At 32.8% G+C, this 16,315-nt stretch overlaps 1 long non-coding RNA gene across 2 annotated transcripts in view; it reads right to left on the bottom strand.

The window, feature by feature from the left end:
• Nucleotides 1–1,790: 1,790 nt before the first annotated feature.
• The window catches only part of LOC129229784 (uncharacterized), a 43,960-nt gene continuing 29,435 nt past the window's right edge, over nucleotides 1,791–16,315 (bottom strand). For both annotated transcript variants that reach the window (XR_008581115.1, XR_008581116.1), the window contains exons 5-7: nucleotides 11,495–11,592; nucleotides 1,994–2,074; nucleotides 1,791–1,916 (exon numbers count right to left, since the gene is read on the bottom strand). This is a non-coding gene — a long non-coding RNA (uncharacterized LOC129229784). The remainder of the gene's footprint in view (nucleotides 1,917–1,993; nucleotides 2,075–11,494; nucleotides 11,593–16,315) is intronic.

The following is a 16,315-nucleotide window of genomic DNA, read 5'->3' on the forward strand; positions in this document are numbered from 1 at the left end:
TGCGTTACAATACCCTAAACAAATGCCTTTGGGCAGTTTTGGAAAAATAAACATTGTTAACATTTATTGCACATAATTTTTTTTTTTTCCCCATTTGAAACAATGTGTGGTTGTGCACCTTTCTCCAGTGGGCTCTTGTGTATCTTGAAAAGAAGAGCTAATAAACAAATCTGCTACCATATTCGTTATTCTAGACTCAAAATTAATTGGAATTGACTTTTCAAAACCAGGAAGCAGACAAAAGGTTCTTTTTTGTTGTGTAGTGTTATCAAAATGTGATGTTGTGAGTACAAACTGCAAAAAAATATATTATCACAAAATATGTTTTGAGATTACAAGGAGAATTTTTATCAGAATGTTACTCACAAAATTTGTGTCTAAATGTAGGTAAATCTTTTCTTCTTAAATGGTCTTGTTTTAGAAAAAGTTTTGATAATACACTGAAGCACCGTTTAAACGTTTTGGAAGGGACTATATGAAAAAGACGATGAAATGAAAAAAAAAAAAACGTACAATAGGTATACGTCAATGCATACTAGACTTTGTAGGAACAAATTAAAAAAACATATAAACAGTGCTTCACAGTATTTGATATAAATGTTTAACTGTTTTTAAAATTATACATTTTTCTTTAATTTTTACATGTTTTCATTAAATTTGAGTAAAAATAGATGCATGATTTAAAATTATCTACAGCTCTATATGAAAAGTAAAAGCTCCAAAGCAATAGTTTAGTACAATGTTTCAACAGTGATTATAAAATGATTCTTGAAAAAACCTCACAACAGCCCGGGCTTTTCATCTTGGGGGGAGAGGGCGGGTTTAAAAAAATGGGCATTTGATCATAAACCCAGGAGAGCTGGACTTGTATGAAAAAATGTTTTTCTTCAAATCCTGATTCGGGCACAAATACATTGAAATCTCTATTCAAAGGGACTGGGACCAGAAAAATGTTATGAGACAAGGTGTCCCTCAAAAAAAAAAAAGAAGTTTTACTGTATCTTCATTTTGTAATTTATCAGCAAAATCAGTCAATGCACATTAGCCACACCAGTCAATTTCAAAGATAATCACGCTCGGGAAGTTACTGACATAATATCAACATACTTTATTGCATGTCGTTGCTATTAGTGGAGATGTAATTATGAAGTGAAATTAATTTTTTTTTTTAACCTTTGAACTGACTTAAAATGACCAGGGGGGCGCTATAAAGATTTCTGGAGGGATTTAAAATTTTTTCTTTAAATTTATTTATTGACTTTTTTAAATTTAAACTATTGATTTTATTTTTTAATTTTTTGTGTGTATCTATATGTGTATATTATTGGCGTAGCAGAAACTTTTATAACAAAATAATAATTATTATTATTAAAAATAAATAATATTTTTTAAAAAGAACAAAATAAAAAGGGCTGAAAATAAAAAGTGAAGGGCAAAATGGTCGAGAAAAATGGGGGGGGGGGGGGGGAGGTTAACACCCTTGTCAATGATTAAATTCTATGTGTAGAGGGTGCACATGGTTTACACTCATTTCACCAATTTTGACTAACTCCATTTGAGTACTCTGTTTTGAATGTGCACATTGGATTCGATAACTGATTATGACTAATTATTATAAATCGATTGTGTGATAGTGTAGTGAGGACACGCTTGGGATTCACATAAATCCTCTGACTTGAGTCTCTCTGGTGTTTTGAAGGTAACACCATTGAGTCTGAAATGTTAAAATCCAATTCAAACAAAATAACCACAACAACACATTTAACACCAATGTATAAATAATCCTTACACACACATTTCATCTTATATTTATTTCTTTTTTCATCGACATAAGAAGCCCTAACCTTGCTTCATCTGTAATGGTAGCTGTTGGTTCAGGTGCCATAAAGTTCAAAAGATATGGATGAACATCATACCTGAAATGTCAATGCAAGTTTTATTTGAAAGTTAAATTTAAGAAAAGAAAAAATGTCTTTAAATATGTGTAATTTACCTAAGCTTTCGCCCTTTGCTAGCTTTGGTATCCACTTTTTTTCTTATTTTGTTTCTTATTTTCTGAATTTCCATTTGTTTCCTATTATGAAAGTATGAATGCTTCAAAAATTTTAAAGTAAAACTAATAAATATAAAAAACACAGGAAATAAAAGGATTTTGAAATAAAATTGACATTTTTAAAATGAAATTTGAGGTAATTTGGTAATTACAGGATTCCCACTCCAAAATGGAAATCAAAATTAAAGCACCCTACTTTTTCTCCAACTAGAGATTCTTTGTTTTCTCGGTTGATCACAGTATTTTCATAGTTTATGCATTATCGTCTCTTTATACCTGGTTCCTGAAGATCCCAGTAACAAATGGGAAAATACAGAGTATAAATTTTAATGAAACTTAAAAACTAGGACAACAGTGTAAACGAATATTGAGACCAAAGAGCAAAGTTTAAGCTTAGTGCAGTTAGGTGAAGTGAAATGAAAGGATTTGAAAACCATCTACAGTGGTTTTGTGAAGCATCTTGTGATTCTGGATTTTGTAGAGCAGTCCAATATTGCGTTTAAAGATTATTTTTAAAAACAGACCCATGTTTGTGTTTGCATTTTGATAATTTAAAACACCAGCATAAAAATAATTATTAGGATTCAATTAATAAAATTAACTAAATCAAACTCTGAGCACAAAGAACTTTAATTTTTCATAATCCACACATATGTGATTATAATTTCAGAAAAAAAAATAACACAAAAGAAAAAGACTGAATAATATTGAAAGTCTTAAAGTTAGTTAAAATTTCAAAAGACTTTTAATTATTGTTAAAAAAAATACAATAATACAAGGGAAAGGAACAAAAAAAAAAAAAAAAAAGTACATGAGTCTGCAAATTTTTTTACAGCAAAATTGGGAACTTATGCAATGGCTTAAAAATGCTTCTTTGATGAATTTTGGCAAGAAATGCGAAGCAAATCAACTTCGTTGTCGAGTTTCAGTTTTTGCAAAAGGAAACAGAAAATGGGAACAGAGAAAGCTTTTTGAAAACACAGTAGAAATTTTCATTAAGGGACGGTAAGGGGACAATATAGTTTGTTCGTTAAATTAGGTTTTGAGCTGGGTTCAAAAGTTCTTTCGCATAAAAGCTAAAATTGGAGGAAAATTTTTAACAAAATGCTGAAATGTTACATGTTCTCATATCTTTTAAATGTCATCTCCAGTTGAGAATTAAACCCAAATTTCATCCATGATATCTTGTTTTTTTTAAAAATGAACTAGGGGACTCTGCCCCCTGTTTGCTAACGCTCACCAACCCCCCAAGATTGCTTTGCAATCTTATTTGATTCGCAAAGGTTTAAATTGTCAGTTAGAAAGAAACAGATTAAAACGCATTAAAAGCTCCCTTTAAATCAAAAAGCACCCCTTCCCTGGGTTTCAAAATAACTTGTACCAACTTGCAGAGCCGTAAGGGCTAAGGGGCTCCTGAGCATTGCAAAACTGCAGTTTTGTATATTTATGGTCTCCGTAATATATAATGCTTTTTAGCCTGGGGCTTGAAGAGTTGAGCCTAAGATTTTCTGTTAAAATCGAAACCCTTAAATTTTGTGAATAAGGGAAAGAAGAAACATGCAAATCAAAAGTACATAAATATGGCAAAGCCAAATAAAACATCAATACTTTTAATGGATTATTCGAACTTAAATTTAATAGCTTGTAACTCGACTATAGGTCGAGTTAGATCTGGAGTTAAAAAAAAAAAGGCGCTCTTTTCAGTAGTGTCAAAAAGAAAACTGTAAGACAATTCCTTTGCTTTTTACTGATAGATTATATGAAGAAAGTAGTGCCTAAATTTTAAATAAAGGAACATTATATAAAAATATTAAATAAAGGGACAATTCCTTCACTTTTTATTGATTTATTCAATGAAGAAAGTTGTGCCTAAATTTCAGCTAAGCCTAAAAAAAGTTAGAGCTAAAAACGCAAATAACTCCCGGCGTAATTAAGTTAGAGCACTGAAACAAATTGGGTAGAACGAAGAAAATTCCGCTCTTTCCAACGATATATAATATTAATATATGCAATATGTGCAAGTAATCTTTCACCCCAGGGGCGGCAAATAGGGGGTTCAAGAGGGGGCGATCGCACCCCCAAACTTTTTGAATAAAATGATAGAAAATGGGTGAATTCAATTTGTGTAAGTTAGAAATCAATGTTCATTTTTAAAAATCTCGCTGATTCTAAGTAACTATTTGATAAAACTCGACACATTCCCAAACTAGAAAAAGTGTTTTTCGTTACTTGGATGATGACTTAAAAATTCATGAAGTATTTTTCGGCCTTTTTAGAACATAGGAAGTTGATAGAGAACCATGGTTAATTTTAACTGAAGAAGACATTTCCTCATATAGGCCAAATATTTCATACTTGTGTGCCAAGTGTAACAATGGTATGTCCAATATGAGAGGCTCGTTCAAAGTGGTGTGGCTGCAAGGTTTTCACAAGAAAATTCCTTGATATTTTACATTCACTTTCACGCTCATTTTTTTAGTGTATATTTAATGAGTGTTCATCCTTTCGTCTGCTAGAAACACGTTTCAGCTGCTCAATGCATTATATGCTTTCATAGAAACTTCTCAAAAATGTATGTGATTATTGAATTAAAAAAACCATATTAACGAATACCTTTTATGGGCTCTGTAATAATGCAATCTCGGAGTAACACAAGATGGTCTTCAAAAGTTAAAACCATAAAAACATTTCTCGATAACTTCAAAGCAGTGATTTGACGACTAGAAGAATTATTTTAAAACAATTGTTTCAATGGTGAAAAAGCTTATATCATCATTTAGCATGCATGTATGACTTCATTTGAATTTTTATTCAATTTGTATTGGGGAAAGTTTTTGAAAAATGCTTTACTCTATCAAAACATCTTCAGTTCGCTACCCTTAATTTTCAGACTATTCAAGGCACAGTTCAATCTACAATTGATCTGTGCACCATACTACCATAGTTCAATCTACAATTGAAACTGAAAATTATGTTTTACGTAGATGTATATTTCAATCAAGCGTGAAACTTTTCAAAAAAATTCTTCCTCCGAGCCAATTTTAAAAAGACGCAAAAAAGCAAAAAAAAGTGACAAAAATCTGCATATAATGTGAAGTCAAACATTAATTTTTCAATATTTTGTATGAAGTAATACAGGGTTCATACCCTTTAGGCAGAAAAAAATTCAAGCACTTTTCAAGTACTTTTCAAGGTAAAAAATTTTGTTTTCAAGGCAATATCATAAATTTGTACTAAAAATATTGTATGCAGAGTTCATTTACTACAAACACATAGAAATAAGGCAATAATACAAAAAAGTATAGGAAAACAAAATTGCTTTTTCTACAACGAGAGACACTTTGGTGAAAAATCTACTGCGTTGAAAGTTCTTCTGAAAATGTTTGAAAAGTTTGGTCATAAAGAGAAGCAGATACCAAGAGGTTTAATTTTGAGGTTTTTCAAAGGTTGCAGCAGTCAGAGGTTTGTATATTTTCTAGAATCAGCAAATTAATACTTTTAAAAAAAAAACTTTCATAAGTGCTTCAGGGTTCATACCCTTTAGGCAGAAAAAAATTCAAGCACTTTTCAAGTACTTTTCAAGGTAAAAAATTTTGTTTTCAAGGCAATATCATAAATTTGTACTAAAAATATTGTATGCAGATTTCATTTACTACAAACACATAGAAATAAGGCAATAATACAAGAAAAGTATAGGAAATCAAAATTGTTTTTTCTACAACAAGAGACGCTTTGATGAAAGATCTACTGCGTTGAAAGTCTTTCTGAAAATGTTTGAAAAGTTCGATCATAAAGAGAAGCAGATACCAAGAGGTTTAATTTTGAGGTTTTTCAAAGGTTGCAGCAGTCAGAGGTTTGTATATTTTCCAGAATCAGCAAATTAATACTTTAAAAAAAACCTTTCATAAGTGCTTTTAACTTTTATGGGAAGAAACTAAAATACCCAAGTTCAATGGCATTGCCAGAGAGGAGTTTTTGAAGTCACTCCCCCCCCCCCCCCCCGGTTTCAACATTTCCAATATCTATACAGTGGTTTATTACAATATAAGGGTGGTTAGGACAAAAACACTACCCAGAAAGTTATTTCAGTTTGCACTATTAAGTTCTAAAAATATTAGGTTTGCAAATCATTTATAAGTATGCAAATCAATTATTCGTATGTATTTATTAGCTGTTCAGCCAATAAGGCATTTCAACTGTCCTCGAGTAAATTTAAAAATTAGGAAGTAAGAAAAGTTTATGAAAGTCCACAGTCCAGTCTCTACACCTCAAAATATACAAAAGCAGCTTAAGCAGTGATAAATACTCTGAATGCAAACTTGAGCCTATTCAGCTTTCATTGATTAACTTGCAATAGACAATAAATGTGCAAGTTCAGATTTATAGAGCCATATTTCGAAATTGAAAAGATTCAAAAGAAGTTGACATGTATGATGACAAAAGTAGTTTTATTTTGGGAAAAAATGGGCTATTGTTGAAATTAGAATTTAAATTTAGAAAGGCAATAATATTCAGGTGTAATTGTGATTTGTGAGTTCATAAAAAATTACCTGAAAGTTTCAAAGAGCAAAATGGGGCGGGGGGGGGGGGATAATTTTTAAAACTAAGACCCCTATTACTTGAATATACATATGTACAACAATAACTTTTGCTATGCATACAATTCATAAAATAGTTTATTAAGTCAAAATATTCTGCATAGAAATACCATGCCCAGTGCCTGTTGATAACCAGCAACAGGCACTGGGCCTAGCTAGGCTGGTACTGGTCAATTTATTAGATCCAAATGAAGATGAAAGACCCTCCTTAAGCTATCTACCCCTTTGCTGATTAAAGCCTCTTTCAGTAAGCTCCAAGTACCCACAACCATAATAAAGTAGTAATTTTGAACATTTGAGGAAAAGGGGAAAATTGGAGATATAAGGAGGTAAAAGCATAAAAACGAACACTACTGGATTTCAAGTGAATAATCATAACACAACCACCCCTGTTAAACACCTTATTTATTTTAGCAGACATAAAAAAATGATGTACTTATAAATAAAATTATATAAATCAACTTTATATTTAAAATACAAACTTTAAGTTAATTTGTTAGGTGCTCAACTGCTGAAATTTAAGTTTTTTTTTTTTTAAATCTGTTATGGCCAAAAATTAGTTAAAGATAATCATTCAAAATTACAAAAATAAATAAGCAAATAATTAAACAAGACCAAGGTAATAAATTCTTTAACTCTTTAGTTATTAAAATAAAAAAATAAAATAAGCTAATCTGATGTAGCAGTGTCAAAATAACTACTAATTGCCAAAAATATAAAAATATTTACAAAATGCAAAAGGATTGAAATCTCAAACAAGGGAAGCAAATTTTCGCGAATTAAGTTTAATGTTGTCATGTTTCCCATAAAATAAACTTATATTTTACTGAAATTAAACATAAAATATGCTAATCTACGGTAGCAAATATGAAAATAACATCCGATTAGTGAATATATTTAAATATTTGCAAGATGCAAAAAGATTGAAATTTCAAACACGAGAAGCAATTTTTCGCAAAGTCTGAGTTCGTTCGACGTGGCATGTTTCCCATGAAATAAATTTATTTGTTTTTCATTAAAATTAAACAAAAAATATACTAATCTAAGGTAGCATATGCGAAACTAACATTTGATTAGCCAAAATATTTAAATATTTGCAGGATGCAAAAAGATTGAAATTTCAAACACAAGAGCAATTTTCCGCGAAACCCGAGTAAGTTCAATGTTGTCATGGTTTCGAAATTAATTTCTTTGTTAATTAATGAAATTAAACAAAAAATAAACTAATCTAAGGTACCATATGTCAAAATATCTTTCGGTTGTAAAAAACATCAAAATATTTACAAGATGCAAAAGGATTGAAATCCCAAACACGGAAGCAATTTTTCGCGATGTTGCATACTGAACACATGTTCAGAAAATCGCATTGATGAAATACTTTTTTAAAACTTCTAAGCACAATTCGTTGATTTTTGAGAGAATTTAAGCACTAAGAAACTTTTTCAAGGTTTTAAAACTTTTTTAAGGTTTTCAAGCACTTGAAAATGAACTTTCTTTTTTCAAGCACTTTTCAAGGTTTTTCAAGGGCGTACGAACCCTGTAATAGATTCAGTTTCGAATGAAATTAACACAAGATTTGATGATAATTATTTTTCTGTATGGTTGGCTCTATATTATCTGGATTGGATTTTAAAAACGAAAAAAATAAAATATTTCAATTATGAGTAAAATTTATAGCATGAGGCAAGGCAAATTACAAGTAATATACTGACAAGGTCGGTTCTCACATCCAGAGACTGCAGTTTCGTCCTTGCTATGAACTCATCAGTCTGGAATAGTGCATAACAGAGCTGGAGGCAGATGAGAATAGATTATTCAAAGATGAAAAATTAAGCACCTCACAATTTTTGAAGTTGTCTGGGTGATTTTGAAGAGCAAGATGTAAAAAGTGTTTTCATATACTTTCCCCATGGTTTAGCTGGATATTTTCCCCATGGAGACCGATTTCAGGACAGATTAGAGTCATTAAAGTTTGAAATTTTTAATGACTTATTTATTAATGACCGGAGAAGAAATGTTGTTGCATTTTTAAAATGAAAAAAGTACTAAAAGCAATGAAGTTATAATTTCTAGGGGGGGGGGGCGAGCCCCCACTTGCCCCCCTATGGGCGCCCTTGGCTAGTAGAGAAAGATTTTTTTATGTCTCAGGAGGATAGAAAATTATTTTCGAAGCACAATGGGTAAAAAATTCAAACGAAGTCATACATGCTAAAGGGCATGAGCATTTTCACCATCTTCTCTATTTAGCTCTACTGGCAAAACAACATGACACTGGGCACTGATACATTAGTAACACAATTCCCTGCTCTTTCGAATTCCAAAATTCATACAATAAAACTTTTCCAAAAGGTATTAAAACTTTAGTATCGAGATCTTTTGTATGATAACTTATTAGAAAATGAATCAAAATTTTAATTGTTTCTAAACACATTTCTAACACAATAAAAGGTTTAATGTGAATAAAACGCTAATTTTTATTCATATCAAACCAATTTTATGACCACTTCCCGTTAGCTAATGTGTGTTTGAGACTGCACTGTGGTAATACATGTTTAAGAAATTCGACCCCCCAAATGAAATGCTGAAATGCCGCCCCTGTTTCACCCCCTTATTCTGGAATTTACGTGAAAATTGGGCCCAAACTGGAATAAAATGAACCCTAGGCAATTTATGCAAAATTTGAGCTTAAAAATTTATTACAAAAAAAAAAAAAAACTAATTTGAATTTTAAAAAATAAAACCCCAGGTGCACACCCCCGAGGCTTGAAGTAATTTTGTACAAATTTTCAAGGCTGTAGCTGCTATGGGGTCTCCTGGACGCTTGTCCGCCACCGACTTCCTTCCAGAATTTCTTTGAAACCTTACTTTTACTTACTATAAAGCGAAAATAAAAATTTTTGGATTATGCTTACGATTGAGAAAACACGTGTATGGTTTTTAAAAATTATAAGTCCCTTCCTCCTAGTTACGCATTTATCGAGGGGACATGTTGCGAGTTTAGAATAAGTACTGTCGAATTTTATAGTAATTTAATTATCTTTGCTGAAATTTAAAAAGTATTAAGTTGTTGAATGTTACCTGTTCAAAGTAACACTCATGATATATGTAGAAGAATTTTTCGTTGTAATAAATTCTATGGGTGCTTTTAAAAATTTAATTATGTCTCTTGTTACCTTGACAAAAAATACATTACTGCCTAACTGTATATTTCTATACTTAAATAATACTAAATAAATCGGTAACACATATGAGAGAGGATTAAAGTACTCTTCACATTGAATTATACATTTCAATATACAACATATAAGGAATAAATACATCCATTTTTACACTCACACATACTAAGGAGAAACAAATATGGCTTCTCAAACACTGTAGCTAACTACGATAAAGAAATATTTTGCACATAAAAAATATTTAATTCTCTGGAGTAACACTCATGAATTGCACTAAAGGACACAAACTGCATTGAAATTTTAAAATGTTAGATGAGCAGTTCAGTAAAATTAGTTTCAGCTCTGTTTAACCCACCGATGGTCCGGGGTCATGCGTAAGATACATGAAAGTCTTCCCCCATAAAAAATTTTTTTGGAGTAACTTGCCATCTAAACCAAGTGCCCTACCTTCTATCAATGCCTAGCTACTGCCCTGCGCCTCCAACTGTTTGACAATGAAAATTTAGCATGAGAAAAATACAGCTGGCTTTTTGTTTAACAACTTTTAAGGGACCACAAAAAATCGTCCTTAAATGGAATGCTTTTAAAACCATAGAGGACCATCTGGACCCGTGAAAAGCCGTCATTAAACAGAGAGCCAACTGTAAGTATAAAATGCTTTTGAAACATGATGACTAGGGCGTGATAAGATGTTCAAAATTATCAAAGAGTTAACAAACAAATATTACTTTTTTCTTTAATGCACAAAAAATGAAAAAGCTGCCTGAAAGCGTACAAAAAAAGATAAAGTTTATGCAAAATTTCTGGTCAAGACAAGGAAATTTCCATTACTAGCTAACTAAAGTAATTGATAAATGCTTATTAATTTAAATATTTACATCCATGAAAAAGGCAGTGAATGCAATGAATTTAATATAAAAACAATGCCTCACTACATGTTTATGCCAAAAAAAAAAATATCAACATTAAATTGAATGGGAAAAGTCAGAACACCACACTGTCAATCGTTTTGAAAATCAACCACTTGCTTCATTCTACATACCAGAGTAAAAAAAGTCAGTTAATTTTTTGAAAAAAAGTGGACCTTGCATTCCAGTAAACTCAATACTACTTACACATAAATAAATTAATTTTAGTAATTTTTCTCCGAGACTGTACTTTAATTGGAGGTAAATAGATGAAGGCACCTATTTAAAGGGATTGGGACCAAAAAAAAAAAAAATCCCTTACGGTGAGGGTAAAAGACGGTAAAAGAGGTGTCCCTTAAGGAACATAATGTAAATGATATTAATTTTCAAAAGACAAAAAATCAATTTCAATCAATAACAAAGTAACCTTAGTAATTCATTGAAATGTCAAATTTCAGTAAAAGAAATCTACAAAGGGATTCGAAATAATTAAGAAAGAGAACTAAAAAAAAAAAAATATGAGAGAATTTTAATATTTTTAAGACTTGCTTAAAAAAAAAAAAAAATCAAAAATAAAGCACCTCGTCTAATGATAAAGAATTTTTTTTTTTTTTTCAATATTAAGCACTCAAAGGGCTCTTTGTAACACAGCACTAAAATAAAGCACTTAAAAGGTTTTCCCCCTGCAATTAAAAAGTAAGGCTTCTCAGATTAAAATTCTTTAGACTATAAATGAAAGAGATAATGGTTTTGATTTACCTTAAGACTGCTGAATCCATACCAGATCTACTTTCAATAATATCTTTGACAAGTTGACGATAGAAAACATCGTCGTCGTAGATTTCCGGATCATGTACCTGCAGGAGAACATCTTGTTATGACAACTGTAATGAAGTATGAAGTGAAAAGGGGGGGCGCTTGAAAACAGCGCGAGAATCGAGACCACAGGTCTATTGTACTATCCCCACTTAGACTACTAAAGGAGCCCAGTAACAGAAATAAATCTCAGCAGTTGCCTAACCGAAATTCTAGGCAGTTCCCAGGGATCTACATAGTGGTATCCCAAGTGCTCAAATCTTTGTGCAGAGTAGAAGTCACATTCACATAGCACATGAATAGAGCTTTCATCAGCCATATGACATCCTCTACACGAAGGGTTGTCGATAACACCCATCAGATTAAGGTGCCTATTAAGAGAGCAGTGTCCAGTTAGTAACCCAACAGACTTCTTGATCTCATTCCTGCTCAAGCTAAGCAGTTCCTTGGACCTGAGCCAGGGAGGCTGCTGGTTCAGAGTCTTGGCCTGTCTTTGAGACTCAGACTGAAGCCACAGGCCATAAGATTCATCCATAAGAAGGTTCTTTGCAGTAGTCCTTACTGCATTGTAGGGCAGGCAGAAGACAGGCTCGGGTCCCATAAACGTTACATTGGAGCCCTGTTTAGCTAACTGATCTGCCAATTCGTTACCTAAAATGTCACGGTGACCAGGAACCCAGTAAAGGGAGACCCTATTACTGCCAGCTAGTCTTACCAGTGCATTATGGCACTCCCAAACTGTTTTGGTAGAAAATCAGTTACGATTGAGAGCTTTCAACACAGCTTGGCTATCAGAGAATTTTCTGATAACCTTCCCGCTTAGGCCTCGATCTAGGCAGTTGTTTACACAAGCCAATATGGCTAAAGTTTCTGCCTGGTAGACAGTAGCTAGCTTCCCTAAAGAGAAGCACAGATTAGTGTTATTGCTGCTGCAATATGCACCAGAACCAGTTCCAGACGAAGAATTGGAACCATCTGTGAACCAGATTTCGTGTGCATTGCCAATGATATCCTGTACATCCTTCCATTGCTCTCTGGACGGAAACACAATGTTATAATTGGCATTAAAGCTGAATTGTTTTAACATCCAGTCAGAAGGCATCATAAAGTAAGGATGCTTACTAGTCTTTGCACTCAGTTTATCGTACAGAGACAGGTAACAAGGGGACTTCCAGAGACCCATGAGCTTGAGGCGGTATGCACACAGAATCGCCTCCATTTACACTTGCTTATGCAACGGAAGAAGGCCTAGAAGTAGATCAAGGCTATGGGAAGGAGTAGTTCTCATGGCACTAGTGATAGTAATAGTAGCCATCCTTTGTACTTTGGTGAGGCAACCCTCAGCCGTAATGGTACAGGTTTTACCCCACCAGGCAATTGCCCCATACGTAACCGTAGGTACAATTACTCTAGTATAAACCCAGTGAGCGATTTTTGGAGAAAAGCCCCAATTGATACCAATTGCTCATCTACAAGACCAAAAGATTCTCTTGGCCTTATCGGTAATTTGCTTAAGGTGAGAATTCCATCCCATGAGATTTGTAACAGTTTCATGGAACCTACCCTTAATAACAAGGGTTATGTCGTCCGCATAGCCAATGCAGTGCAGACCTTTGCGACGAATTCTTTCCAGAAGTTCATCAACCACCAGGCACCAAAGCAAAGGGGAGAGAACGCCCCCTTGTGGGCAGCCACGGCAGTTACCCACCATCATAGTTCTGCCCAGCATGCAAGCTTTTGCCATACGGGTGTTAGCAGACTATTAACCCAGGTACATATCATGGGATCAATTTCCTTGTGTGCGAGAGAATCGTTAATAGTCTCAGTAGGGACCTTATCAAAAGCTCCCTCAATATCAAGGAAAGCAGCGAGAGCTACTTCTTGTCCATTGACTGCATTATCCAGAGCTGTTGTCAGCTCATAAAGTGCAGTCTCAGTGGACCTTCCAGGTTGATAAGCATGCTGGCACTTAGAAAGAGGGCTGGTTATCAAAACACAATCCCTGATGTGCCTATCAATCAGTTTCTCCAGAGTTTTTAGGAGAAAAGAAGTAAAACTGATGGGTCTAAAGGCTTTCGCCACATTGTAGTTTGGCATGACAACTGTAATAATATAACATTATTTCATATTTTAAAAACATGTGACCATACATTCTGTTGTGGGAAGGTAAAGTGCAGTATCTGCAGAAATGAGATTTTGAGATCATTTGAACAAATGCCTTTTGGATTCCATACCAATAATATGGAAAAATGTTGGAGTTAGATGTTTTTAATGTGCTATATTTTCAGCAGAAACCAAATTCGCAAGCTTGTACACTACAGCTACAGAATACATACCAAAAATGCAAAAAAAGGGAGAAAAATTTTCAGATACAGCGTTTTTCCTTCCCATGGCAGCATTCTAGTTGCTATTTTACTGACAAATCACAAAAATTGTGATGCATTTTAAACAGAAATAACAGGTTACTGCAGCATATTTTTAGGTGCAGTAATTTTATTTTTTATGAAAAAGATTTTTATTCTTAGGAGGGAAAAAAATCAATTAATTTGTTTCCCTATAACAACATATTTTTACTACTTTCATTGGGGTCATGCCTGATCGATACAAAAACATCAGTGTATTTAACCAAAATCCACCGGATAAAGTTCCCCCCGTTGGTTTGTAAAGGGAGGGGAGTGCAGTTTATGTAGCCTGTTATTTGTTTGTCCATTAGTCTGTTAGGACTTTTGAGAGAAAAACAAACCTCTTGGCTGTCCAGGCGGGAAAAATTGGACATCTTTATAGTTCTACCAAAGCAGCAAATACAGTGAAACTTCAGTAAGTCAAACTTCGATAAGCTGAATTTCATCGAGTCCATATAATTTACATGTATAAGTCGAATTTTATTTCATAACTAACCTCAAAGTTGCCTTGATAACGTAACTCTGTAAGTCATTCGTTTTTTTTTTTTTTGCTTCACCAAAAGTCTGAATAAAAAAAGAAACCGGCGGCGTTGCATTGCAACAAAAGGCGCCCAGACAAACAGTGAAACTTAATCTCCGAAACCTATTATTCAGGTTTTCGACTCTATACAACTCAAATAGTTTTTTGTCTGAACTTTTCATTCAGTCCCTTAGTACTTTAGTATTTTCAATATAAAGTTGTTTCTATATCTTCAGAGTACTTCTTTTAAGCCGAAGTTTTTCCGAAAGTTTTGTTTTCATTTTACATATAAAAAAGCAGCCAAAATATGAAAAAAAAAAAAAAGGTTTTTTCCTCTTTTAAACAAATTGCTTTGCTTATCAGTTTGCACTTATTTACATTAGTGCTTCTTAATGTGCAGTGTTGCAAGAATGTGCAAAAATTATCTGATTTTTGCCTGCGGCTGACAACCTAAAATTTTTCATTGCCGACTTATCTTTGAGAGACTCAAAATTTTGGCAAAAATTAAAAAAATAAAGTTAAGTAGACCTTATTTTCCTAGGGTATACGCCAAAAATATCCCCAGGCAAAAATGTCAATGGCCCAAAATTTGCTCTGGTATTGGAGATTTAAACGCTTGAGAATGCTTTTTAGCATTAAATTTGAGAAAAAATGTTAACTGCCTTTAATGAATGTCTCCTTTGAAGATGGGACTTGCTAAATGAGTTTCTTGTAAACTCCTAAAAATGTTCTCCTGTCTTGAATTCTCAGCTATTTTCCAGGAAATAGCTTACACACAAACTCAGTGGTTGGAAAAACTACATTTTTTTTGTAGCGAACTACAACTACAACTACTTTATGAAAAATGTAGTTAACTACAACTACAACTACTTTTTTCAAAATGTAGCAACTACAAACTACTTTTGAAATGTAGTCGCTACTTCGCTACTTTTTAAAAAATAAATAAATAAAAACATACACATACACACCGTTTGAGGATTGAACGAAAAGAATTCAAAACGTGGTTTAGACTAATAAATTGGCTTATTTGAACATGGAATTTTACTAAGAATTATTTATTCTTTCCTTCCTTCAATTAGCCAATTTGTCATTCGAAGCATTTTTACGAATACAGTGAACCCTGTGTAAGTTGGCCACTCGCGGTGCACCAATTTAGTGGTCAACTTAAACAGGTGGCCAACTTACAAAGGTGGTCAACTTCAGGTTTTACTGTATTCGCTTCAGGAAAGGATTAAAAGTTGAAAGAATTCAACCTTCAAATTTTTAATCCATTCCTAACAGTGAATATGTAATTCAAGAAGTGCAACTTGGCTACTTGAAAATGTAAATAGATGCAGTCATAATTTAATTTAAATTTTACTCATACATACACATTCATAAAATTGATTTTAGACGATGAAAAAAACATTTTTTAAACAAAATTTAACTATTATTACAGGAGTTAATCTTATAGAGAACTTATATTTTTTGAACTAATTAATTGGTTTTGATCATCAAGTTAGTGGTCCGGACCTGGACTCTATCTCCCACCTTATGCCACTGATAAAATGAAATAAAAGCATTTTTCAATTTTACCGAAAGTCTCAAAAACTAAAATTTTTAATAATTGACTTTTATTAGGTTAATGTATCAACACACTCAATCAGTTTTAAAAAAAAGAAAAGAAAAAAAAAAGAAATAGAAAAATATGAAAAACGGTTCTAGTATTTATAATCGAACATTAATAAATATCCGAAATATGAAATAAAAGCTTACTTCTCTTCAATGTACAATTTTAAACTACAGTGAACTCGCGCGGCAACGCGATTCGGTTTATGCGGAGTTTTCCTCGAGTAACGAATT

Source organism: Uloborus diversus, chromosome 9 (genome assembly GCF_026930045.1).
Source record: "Uloborus diversus isolate 005 chromosome 9, Udiv.v.3.1, whole genome shotgun sequence".
Taxonomy (NCBI): domain Eukaryota; kingdom Metazoa; phylum Arthropoda; class Arachnida; order Araneae; family Uloboridae; genus Uloborus; species Uloborus diversus.